A 12,400-nucleotide genomic window follows, 5' to 3' on the forward strand; every position below is an offset into this window, starting at 1 on the left:
TGACTGAAGCGACTTAGCAGCAGCAGCAGCACAGTAATCTGATCAGTACTTTTATTTCCATATTACAGAGAGAAGAACTGAGATTTCAAAGGCCTGGGCCCAAGACATGGCTGGTAAAACAAAAGAACTGGGATCCAACCCAAACTCTCTGACTCCAGGGTCCAAGCTTTTCCCTCCATCCTAAGCCCTGCTGTAGTAGAGGTGTGCAATTATTATATAATAATTTCTGGGTTATCAGGACACCAGGAAAGGACCTGCTCTCTAGCTATGACACATTTCTGTTATTTCTGAACTTCAGTCAGACTGGTAAGAACTCAGAATTCTACCTGGTAAATAATTCTAATTTTTTTTTTCTAATGTTTGTTTCTAGTGCTCAAAACAGTTTTATGAATGGTTTTTACTTCAGAGCTATGTTCTGCCAATTTGCTAGAACTCCAAATTGCCTGCTTTACAGTCTACAAGCCCTACATGTGCTTTTGAGCACGAGCTCTGGGTCATTTTCAGTTCTATAGAACAGTCTGATAGTGGATGACGGTAAAATAAAATTAGAAGCTGGGAGGTGGGACTTTCTTTTTCTCACAGATACCTTGAAATGTGGTATTTAGTATTCCCTAGCCTGAGCTTGGGACTTACATGTGTCTCACCACTCGTAGTGTGACTGTAGCACATTAGGTCTATGCTGAATCTTTTTATCCTTCACCTCTATGGGTTCAGGGAAAGAATGAACCGTTAATGACCTCATCAATTTAATAGACCATGTCGACTTCTCTATCTAGTCCTATAAACAGAAAATCAGACTTGTGGTTTCCTGCTGCCCATCTGGATTTCCAAACTGCCTTTCAGCCATGAACTTTGTTCTTCCTGATTAGAAACAGAGACGTTATGGGGAAAGGGGATAGGGAGAGAGGAAGGAAACAGTAATGAATCTTATCAAGGCAACTTACAGCCCTGGGATTACATCATTCAATTAGGATATGCTTATGTAGGTAAAGATACCAGTAGATATGTGTTTCCTTTCCTTGGAAAATCCTTTGTGTCAAACTATTTTTCGTATAATACTAAAGTTTACTCATTAGTTCATACTGGTAGTCCATTTACCTCTTAGGAAAAGCTCACCACCATAGATCTATATTAATATTTTGGTATTTAAAAGATAATCTTATATTTTAGTAAGAGTAAAAAGTTCTACTTATGCTGCTGTTAAACTTCAGCAAGCAGTCAAAAAGTCATATAGGAATGTAGCTGTAGTTTGATTAAGGACTGCTGCTGCTGCTGCTGCTAAGTCGCTTCAGTCGTGTCTGACTCTGTGCGACCCCATAGACAGCAGCCCACCAGGCTCTTCGGTCCCTGGGATTCTTCAGGCAAGAACACTGGAGTGGGTTGCCATTTCCTTCTCCAATGCGTGAAAGTGAAAAGTGAAAGTGAAGTCACTCATTCGTGTCCGACCCTCAGCAACCCCATGGACTGCACCTTCCATGCTCCTCCATCCATGGGATTTTCCAAGCAAGAGTAGTGGAGTGGGGTGCCATTGCCTTCTCCGGATTAGGGACTATCAGCACTCAAATTAAAGGATTTTAAATAGTAGTAATTGGCGGATTCATGTTGATGAATGGCAAAACCAACACAATATTGTAAGTAATTAACCTCCAATTAAAATAAATAAATTTATATTAAAAAATAAATAGTAGTAATAAACTTTAAAAGTATTACATAGTATTTTTAAAGTAACAAATAAAACATTGATGTTTACTTTTTGTTTCCCTGGGCAACATGATCTTTTTTTTAAAGATCATGCTACTTTAAAATGATCTTTGTTAATAAAGTAGAACAGTGGTGTTTCAAAAGGGACTTATTCAAACATACCATCTGCTGTTACCATGTATAACAAGACTAATGTACTAGACACTTAATATGTGTTGTCATAATTAAATATCTGAATCACTAAGTTCAGTGCCCTGAAAAACTAATATCTTTGGACTACATTATATGGTGGATGATCTGCAACAGTAAAATTTTAAATTTTATTTTGTTCAATTTTAAAATTGGTTGGCAATTCTGAGCACAGAATATTTATAATGGGCTCATTGTCCTGAAGCTTAGAATTGTCATCTTTCTTTTATTTAGTCAATAAAGTGTTTACTGAACAACTACCGTGTAGTAAAGTCTGGGGTGAATTAGATACTAATTCAATTCTAATAAAATTATAGTCAAATGCAATTTATTTTTTTTTTAATTTTAAATTTTATTTTATTTTTAAACTTTACAAATTGTGTTAGTTTTGCCAAATATCAAAGTGAATCCGCCACAGGTATACATGTGTTCCCCATCCTGAACCCTCCCCCCTCCTCCCTCCCCATACCATCCCTCTGGGTCGTCCCAGTGCACTAGCCCCAAGCATCCAGTATTGTACATCGAACCTGGACTGGCAACTCGTTTCATACATGATATTATACATGTTTCAATGCCATTCTCCCAAATCTTCCCACCCTCTCCCTCTGCGACAGAGTCCATAAGACTGTTCTATACATCAGTGTCTCTTTTGCTGTCTCGTACACAGGGTTATTGTTACCATCTTTCTAAATTCCATATATATGCGTTAGTATACTGTATTGGTGTTTTTCTTTCTGGCTTACTTCACTCTGTAAAATAGGCTCCAGTTTTCCAAAGCATTTCATGAAATATGCTCTTTCATGGAGCTTTTATAAGGTGATTCAAAAATTTTGATGGAAAAGCAAATGGTTAATAATCACCGGGATTATTTTGCAAAAAGAAAACACAGTAGAAGTCTTCACCAAATATTAGACTTGTAATACAGATGGTGTGTACCAATACGGGAAGCCCAGAAAATCCGAGAGATATATATGGAGACACACACACATATATATGGAAACACACACACACACTCTAAATATCTTTAAAGTATTATGAACTGGATCAAAGCACTCAAGTTTGGTGCAGCTATATGACTGAGTTCTGACCAAAAGAATATGGAAAGAAGGTGCCTCCAAGCCTGATCCATGAGTCCTCACTTGGAATACCCCATGTTCTTTTTTCCCTGACCTGCTAGACAGATGTAGAAAATTCAGTGGCGCTCTCTGAGGACCAGAAGATGACAGAGCCACTAAATGGGAAAAATATGAATGACTGCACAGAGTGCAGACCTTGCACCATCCACTTTGTGCACCCCCAGTATACAGCAACATAACCAAGAAAAAAACCTTTCCTGTGTTAAACCTGGAAATTTAACATTGTTTAACAGTCAGCCCATTTTTACTAATATACTATAAAATTACATTCATATCCCTATCTCATCCTAGTCAACAATGAACTCTGAGGGCAAAAACATACAGTGTTTCATCCCATGTCACTTGCAAAAATAGGATGAATAAATATGTATTGAATTAATAAATATTCAATTAAGCCAGGAGAAAGAACTAATACATTTATAATGCTTCCCTGTACCCACTTCTCCTAAAGTAAGGTTAAAACAACCATGTACAGAAAAAAATTTCTTAAACATCAGAAAAATAAAATAGCAAGTTAACCATATTTCACTATTTCTCAAGTATTCTAGAATATGATATTTTGCTGCAGTAGAAAATAAAAGATTGATATGTAGTTTCCAAAAGACACAATCATGCATTCTTTAAAGCAATTAAATAAAAACACTTTTCAACCTCTATTCTCATAAGGAAGAGAACAAAATTATCTATGTTCTATTGGTCCAAATTAATTTTGATCCCTAAGTTGGCATTTGAAGCAGGAAAATTTCACGGTGTCACTTTCCCAAGGCTCTTTTGACTACACAGGCGTTTTGACACATTTACTGGAGGCAAACATTTGCCACCGCTAAGTCAAAGTGTATTCAAATGGCATGTAACACACAACCTTCTCCCCTCTTTTTCTTTTCTTTTCAATTAATTTTTTTATTGAAGGATAATTGCTTTACAGAATTCTGTTGTTTTCTGATAAACCTCAACATCAATTAGCCATAGGTATACATATATCCCCTCCCTTTTGAACTCCCTCCCATCTCTCTCCCATCCCACCCCTCTAGATTGATACAGAGCCCATGTTTGAGATTCCTGAGACATACAGCAAATTCTTGTTGGATATCTATTTTACATGTGGTAATGTAAGTTTCCATGTTACTCTTTCCATACATCTCACCCTCTCTTCCCCTCTCCCCATGTCCATAAGGCTATGCTCTATGTCTGTCTCTCCATTGCTGCTCTGTAAATAAATTCTTCAGAACCATTTTTCTAGATTCCAAAAACATAAATACAGTATACTAACGCATATATATGGAATTTAGAAAGATGGTAACAATAACCCAGTGTACGAGACAGCAAAAGAGACACTGATGTATAGAACAGTCTTATGGACTCTGTCGCAGAGGGAGAGGGTGGGAAGATTTGGGAGAATGACATTGAAACATGTAAAATATCATGTAAGAAACGAGTTGCCAGTCCAGGTTCGATGCACGATACTGGATGCTTGGGGCTAGTGCACTGGGACGACCCAGAGGGATGGTATGGGGAGGGAGGAGGGGGGAGGGTTCAGGATGGGGAACACATGTATACCTGTGGCGGATTCATTTTGATATTTGGCAAAACTAATACAATTATGTAAAATTTAAAAATAAAATTTAAAAAAAAGTCAAAAAAAATAAAAAAATAAAGTCAGAGCAAGGTTTCTAAGCCTTGTATAAAATGTAATGACACCTGAATGTTTCCGAGAAATGATATATTTACAGTTGTACAAAGTAGCCTTTATTGTTATTGTTCAAACACTTGTTCAGTGTTAAAACTTGCAAAAACTCAGGTTGTTTGAGAGAAAGCCTATCAGTGGTTTGTTTGTATGTTTGTGTGTAGACACAGTTTCACTAATCAGTAGTTTAATGGCTTTCAAGTGCAAGCAGTAACCAAAACCGAATACCTTGATGTTGCCTTCTGTTAGATCTCACTTCCATGAGGATCTATAAAAATAATTTGTAATTATGAAATTGGTTATATACAAATAGGGGCTTTTACAATTTGCATGGCTATGTTAATATAAGTTCTCCCTTATTGAAAAAAAAAAGAATACAATATTTATCTTTCTCTTTCTGACTCACTTCACTCTGTATAATAAGTTCTAGGTTCATCCACCTCAGAACTAACTCAAAGGCATTCCTTTTTATGGCTGAGTAATATTCCATTGTGTATATATATCACAACTTCTTTATCCATTCATCTGTCGATGGGCATCTAGCTTGCTTCCATGTTCTAGATATTGTAAATAGTGCTGCAATGAACAATGGGATACATGTGTCTTTAACAATTTTTGTTTCTTCAGGGTACATGCCTAGGAGTGGGATTGCTGGGTCATATGGTGGTTTTATTCCTAATGTTTTAAGGAATCTCCATAATGTCTTCCATAGTGGCTGTGTCAATTTACATTCCCACCAACAGTGCAAGAGCATTCCCTTTTCTCCACACCCTCTCCAGCATTTATTGTTTGTAGACTTTTTGATGATGGCCATTCTGACCAGTGTGAGTTTTGATTTGTGGTTTTGATTTGCATTTCTCTAATAACGAGCAATGTTGAGCATCTTTTAATGTGTTTGTTAGTCATCTGTATGTCTTTGGAGAAATGTCTGTTTAGGTCTTCCCACTTTTTGAATGGGTTGTTTGTTTCTCTGGCATTGAGTTGTATGAGTTGCTTGTATATTTTGCAAATTAATCATTTGTCAGTTGTTTCATTTGCTATTATTTCCTCCCATTCTGAGGGCTATCTTTTCACCTTGCTTATAGTTTCCTTTGCTGTGAAAAAGCTTTTAAGTTTAATCAGGTCCCATTTGTTTAGTTGTGTTTATATTTCCGTTACTCTAGGAGGTGGGTCATAGAGAATCTTGCTTTGATTTATGTCATCAAGTGTTCTGCCTATGTTTTCCTCTAAGAGTTTTATAGTTTCTGGTTTTACATTTAGGTCTTTAGTCCATTTTGAGTTTATCTTTGTGTATGGCATTAGGAAGTGTTCTAATTTCATTCTTTTACACATAGCTGTCCCATTTCCTCAGCACCACTTATCAAAGAGGCTGTCTTTGCCCCATTGTATATTCTTGCCTCCTTTGTCAAAAATAAGGAAACCATAGGTATCTAGGTTTATTTCTGGGCTTTCTATCTTTTTGCATTGGTCTATATTTCTGTTTTTGTGCCAGTACTATACTGTCTTGATGACTGTAGCTCTGTAGTGTAATCTGAAGTCAGGAAGGTTGATTCCTCCAGCTGGATTCTTCTTTCAGCCAACTGCTTTGGCTATTTGGGGTCTTTTGTGTTTCCATATGAATTGTGAAATGTTTTGTTCTAGTTCTGTGAAAAATGCCATTGGTAGTTTGATAAGGATCACATTGAATCTGTAGATTGCATTTGGTAGTATAGTCATTTTCACAATATTGATTCTTCCTACCCAGAAACATGGAATATCTTTCTGTTTATGTCATCTTTGATTTCTTTCATCAGTGTCTTATAATTTTCTGTGTACAGTTCTTTTGTCACCTTAGGTAAGTTTATTCCTAGATATTTAATTCTTTTTGTTGCAATAGTGAATGGGATTGATTCCTTATTTTCTCTTTCTGATTTTTCATTGTTACTATATAGAAATGCAAGTGATTTCTGTGTATTGATTTTGTATCCTGCGACTTTGTTAAATTAGCTCTGGTAATTTTCTGATACTATCTTTAGGGTTTTCTACGTACTGTACAGAGAAGGCAATGGCACCCCACTCCAGTACTCTTGCCTGGAAAATCCCATGGGCGGAGGAGCCTGGTGGGCTGCAGTCCATGGGGTTGCTAAGAGTCGGACATGACTGAGCGACTTCCCTTTCACTTTTCACTTTCATGCATTGGAGAAGGAAATGACAACCCACTCCAGTGTTATTGCCTGGAGAATCCCAGGGATGGAGGAGCCTGGTGGGCTGCTGTCTATGGGGTCAACACAGAGTCGGACACGACTGTAGTGACTTAGCAGCATGTACAGTATCATGTCATCTACAAACAGTAAGAGCTTTACTTCTTTTCTGATTTGGATTCCTTTTATTTCTTTTTCTTCTCTGATTGCTGTAGCTAGGACTTCTAGAACTATGTTGAATAACAGTGGTGAAAGTGGACCTCCTTGTCTTGTTCCTGATCTCAGGGGGAATGCTTTCAGTTTTTCACCATTGAGAATAATGCTTGTTGTAGGCTTATCATATATGGCCTTTACTATATTGAAGACGGTTCCTTCTATGCCCACTTTTTGAAGAGTTTTAATCATAAATTGGTGCTAAATTTTGTCAAAGGTTTTTTCCTGCATCTATTCAGATGATCATATGGTTTTTATCTTTCAATTTGTTAATATAGTGTATCACATTGATTGATTTGCATATATTGAAGAATCCTTGCATGCCTGGAATAAACCCAATCTGATCATGGTGTATGAGCTTTTTGATGTGTTGCTGAATTCTGTTCACTAAAATTTTGTTGAGGATTTTTGCATCTATGTTCATCAGTGATATTGGCCTGTAGTTTTCTTTTTGTGTGTTGTCTTTGTCTGGTTTTGATATCAGGGTAATTGTGGCCTTGTAGAATGAGTTTGGAAGTGTTCCATCCTCTGCAGTTTTTTGAAAGAGTTTAGAAGGATAGGCATTAGCTTTTCTCTAAATGTTTGACAGAATTGTCCTGCGAAGCCATCTGGTCCTGGGCTTTTGTTATTTGGGAGATTTTTTGATCATGGTTTCAATTCCAGTGCTTGTAATTGGGTTGTTCATAATTTCTATTTCTTCCTGGTTCAGTCTTGGGAGATTTAAATTATCTAAGAATCTGTCCATTTCTTCCAGGTTATCCATTTTATTGCCATATAGTTGATCATAATAGTCTCTTATAATCCTTATATTTCTGCATTGTCGGTTGTAACCTCTCCTTTTTCATTTCTAATTTTGTTGATTTGTTTCTTCTCTATTTTGTCCTTGATGAGTCTAGCTAAAGGCTTGTCAATTTTGTTTATCTTCTCAAAGAACCAGCTTTTATTAGTTTTATTAATAAAAAATAGTTTTATTAATTTTTACTATTGTTTTATTAATTTTTACTGGTTTTATTCATCTTTACTATTGTTTCTTTAATTTCTTTTTCATTTGTTGCTGCTTGGATCTTTATGATTTCTTTCCTTCTACTAACTTTGGAGGTGTTTTGTCCTTCTTTTTCCAGTAGTTTTAGGTGTAAAGTTAGATTGTCTATTTGATAATTTTCTTGTTTCTTGAGGTAGGATTGTATTGCTCTAAACTTCCCTCTTAGAATTGCTTTTGCTGCATCCCACAGGTTTTGAGTTGTGTTTTCATTGTCATTTGTTTCTAGAAATTTTTTATTTCCCTTTTGATTTCCTCAGTAACCTGTTGGTTATTTAGAAACCTGTTGTTTAATCTCCATGTGTTTGTGTTTCTTACACTTTTTTTCTTGTAATTGATATTTAGTCTCATAGTGTTGTGGTCAGAGAAGATGCTTGATATGATTTCAATTTTCCTAAAATTACTGAGGTTTGATTTGTGACCCCAGATGTGGTCTATCTGCACTTGAGAGGAAGGTTTATTCTTCTGCATTTGGGTAGAATGTCCTGAAGATATCAATGAAATCCATCTCATCTAATGTATCATTTAAGACTTGTGTTTCCTTATTAATTTTCTGTTTTGATGATCTGTCCATTGGTGTGAGTGGTGTGTTAAAGTCTCCTACTATTATCGTGTTACTGTCAATTTCTCCTTTTATGTCTGCTATTGTTTGTCTTATGTATTGAGGTGCTCTTATGTTGGGTGCATAGATATTTACAATTGTTATGTCTTCCTCTTGGATTGATCCCTTGATCATTATGTAATGTCCTTCCTTATCTCTTGTAATCTTCTTTATTTTAAGATATATTCTGTCTGATATGAGGATTGCTACTCCAGATTTCTTTTATTCCCATTTGCAAAGAATATATTTTTCCATCCTCTCATTTTCAGTCTATATGTATCTTGAGGTCTGAAGTGGGTTTCTTGTAAACAGCATATATATGGGTCTTGTTTTTGTATCCATTCAGCCAGTCTGAGTCTTTTGGTTGGAACATTTAATCCATTTACATTTAAAGTAATTATTGATATATATGTTCCTATTACCATTTTCTTAATTGTTTGGGGTTGATTTTTGTAGATGTTTTTCTTCTCTTGTATTCCTTGACTATATAAGTCCCTTTAACGTTTGTTGTAAAGCTGGTTTGGTGGTACTGAATTATCTTAACATTTGCTTTTCTGAAAAGCTTTTTATTTCTCCATCAATTTTGAATGAAATCCTTGCCAGGTACAGTAATCTTGGCTGTAGATTTTTCCCTTTCAGTACTTTAAATCCTGTTATTCCCTTCTGGCCTTCACAGTTTCTGCTGGAAGATCAGCTGTTAAGCCTTTGGGGTTTCCCTTATATGTTACTTGTTGCTTCTCCCTTGCTGCTTTTAACATTCTTTCTTTGTGTTTAGTCTTTGTTAGTTTGATTAGTATGTGTCTTGGTGTGCTTCTCCTTGGATTTATCCTGTATGGGACTCTTTGTGCCTCCTCTTGGAACTGATTGACTATTTCCTTTTCCATGTTAGGGAAATTTTCAACTATAATCTCTTCAAAAATTTTCTCATACCCTTTCTTTCTCTCTTCTTCTTCTGGGACCCCTATAATTCAAATGTTGGCCTGTTTGATATTGTCCCAGAGGTCTCTGAGACTATCCTCAGTTCTTTTCATTCTTTTTACTTTATTCTGCTCTTCAGAAATTGTTTCCACCATTTTATCTTCCAGTTTACTGATTCATTCCTCTGCTTCAGATATTCTGCTATTGATTTCTTCTAGAGTATTTTTAATTTCAGTAATTGTGTTGTTTGTCTCTGTATGTTTATTCTTTAATTCTTCCAGGTGTTTGTTAATTGATTCTTGCATTTTCTCCATTTTGTTTTCAAGGTTTTTGAGCATCTTTACTATAATTATTCTGATTTCTTTTTCAGGTAGTTTGTCTATTTCCTCTTCATTTATTTGGACTTTTGTGTTTCTAGTTTGTTCCTTCATTTGTGTAGTATTTCTCTGCCTTTTCATTCTTTTTTTTTTTTTTAAACTTATTGTGTTTGAGGTCTCCTTTTCCCAGGCTTCAGGGTTGAATTCTTTCTTCCTTTCAGTTTCTGCCCTCCTAAGGTTGGTCCAGTGGTTTGTGTAAGCTTTGTATAGGGTGAGATTTATGCTGAGTTTTTGTTTGTTTTTTTCTCTGATGGGCAAGGCTGAGTGAGGTGGTAATCCTGTCTGCTGATGATTGGGTTTGTAGTTTTCTTTTGTTTGTTGTTTAGATGAGGCATGCTTCACAGGGTGCTACTGGTGGTTTGGTGATGCCGGGTCTTGTACTCAAGTGGTTTCCATGGTGTGAGTTCTCACTATTTGATACTCCCTAGGATTAGTTCTCTGGTAGCATAGGGTCTTGGAGTCAGTGCTCCCACTCCAAAGGCTCAGGGCTTGATCTCCAGTTGGGAATGATGATTCCATAAGTGGTTTGTTCTGGCATTAAGTGAGATTAAAACAAATATCCAAAATGAGAAACCAAAGACGAGCCCCCCAAAAATGGCAGTTACAAAATCAGTCAAATAATTAAAATAATGGAATATACACATATACATATATGTGTATAAATATATGTGAATAAATATATAAAAAATATAATAGGTTTAACAAATTAAAAGTTAAAATTATAAAAAAGAGAAAAGAAAAAGGAAAAAAAAGAAAATCTCCACGGAACTGCAAAAGCCCAATGTAGATGCAGAGGTTTATAACAACAATAAAAAGTGTAACTGAATATACACATATAAACATACACCCATAAGCAAAATCAAAACAGTCCAACAAAAATAAAGTACAATAGATTGACCCAGCAATCAAAGGAAACCAAAAATTATATCTACCAGAACAAAACTAGCTAAAGCACAAGATGAAAAACAAAACTAAAGCAAGGTGCCAAGTGGGGAATAAAGCAATGAAAATAAAACTAGCAAATATGTTGAGAGGAAAGGAAAGAAAGAAAGAATAGATACGCAAAGTTAAATAGAGGTAGATTAAGAAGATTTATATATATTAAAGATTAACTGCAAGGGGAAAAGAACAGTGGGAAAAGCAAATAAAGGAATAAGTGTAGAAAAATAATAATAGGCTTAAAATATTAAAAATTAAATTTAAAAAATAGAGAGAAAAAAAAGGAAAACTCCCCAGAACTGCAAAAGCCTGATGTAGAGGCAGGGGTTTATAACAACAATAAAAAATGAAATAAAAAAAAAATAAAAAATAAAAAAAAGTGAGGAAAAAAAGGAAAAAAAAAAGCTTAAAAGCTTAATTAGATTTCATAGTGCCAATAAAATCAACTACAATGGGCAGCGGAGGCGAGGAGAGGAAAAAAAAAAGAAAAAAATCCAAAAAAATCTACAGACAAGTCAAAACATAAGAATAATGTTTTTCCTGAGTCACTGCTATCAGGGTCCTTTCCCTCACTGGGAGTCACAGTCCACCTCACCTCCCTAGGATGCCCTCCAACACTGTGCTGACCTCTGGACCTGCTCCGGGGGCAGCTCAGATCCTACTCTGGTCCTACTCCTCTGTGTTCTCGCCTCCAATATCCTCAGCTATCAGAACTAGTGCGTTTTCTTTTGTGGGAGCTCTCAATGACCCTTTATATATTCCATAGACACAGAGTCTGCCTAGTTGATTGTGTGAATTTAATCTGCAGCTTGTACAGCTAGTGGAAAGGTTTTGCGTCTTTTTCCTTAGTCACACTGCCCCTGAGTTTCAATTGTGGTTTTATATCCACCTCTGCATGTGGGTCGTCCACTGGGGTTTGCTCCTGAGGCTGCCCTGGAGGACTTGGGTCTGTCCTTGTGAGGGCCAGGTGTGGAGGTGGTGCAGCTGCTTGGGTCACAGGGATTCTGGCAGCACCAGGTACTCAGGGAGTTGGCGGCTAGGGCAGAAGGAAATATAGAACTCTAGAAGGGTATGAAAACCAGCATTGGCCAATATGCTCCAGTATTCTTACCCGGAGAACCCCCTCCCTGACAGAGAAGTCTGGCAGGCCACAGTCTACAGGGTCACAAAGAGTTGGACACTACTGAAGTGACCCCGCACGCATAGACACAAGACTTTTTTTTGCCTATGGCAGCTCTGCCCCAGTGTGAGTTGAGCATGAAGGTGGCACAGCTGCTCGGCTTGCAGGGACCCTGACAGCGCCAAGTGTGCAGGGACACACACTGCCTCTGCTGCAGGAGTTATGGCCCTATCAGAGTCTTTTTTTGAGCCTCTTGTAGCTGGCCATTAGAAGGTGTCTTTGGCCAGTCTTTCTCTGTAGCTC

Source organism: Bos indicus, chromosome 10 (assembly GCF_029378745.1).
Source record: "Bos indicus isolate NIAB-ARS_2022 breed Sahiwal x Tharparkar chromosome 10, NIAB-ARS_B.indTharparkar_mat_pri_1.0, whole genome shotgun sequence".
Taxonomy (NCBI): domain Eukaryota; kingdom Metazoa; phylum Chordata; class Mammalia; order Artiodactyla; family Bovidae; genus Bos; species Bos indicus.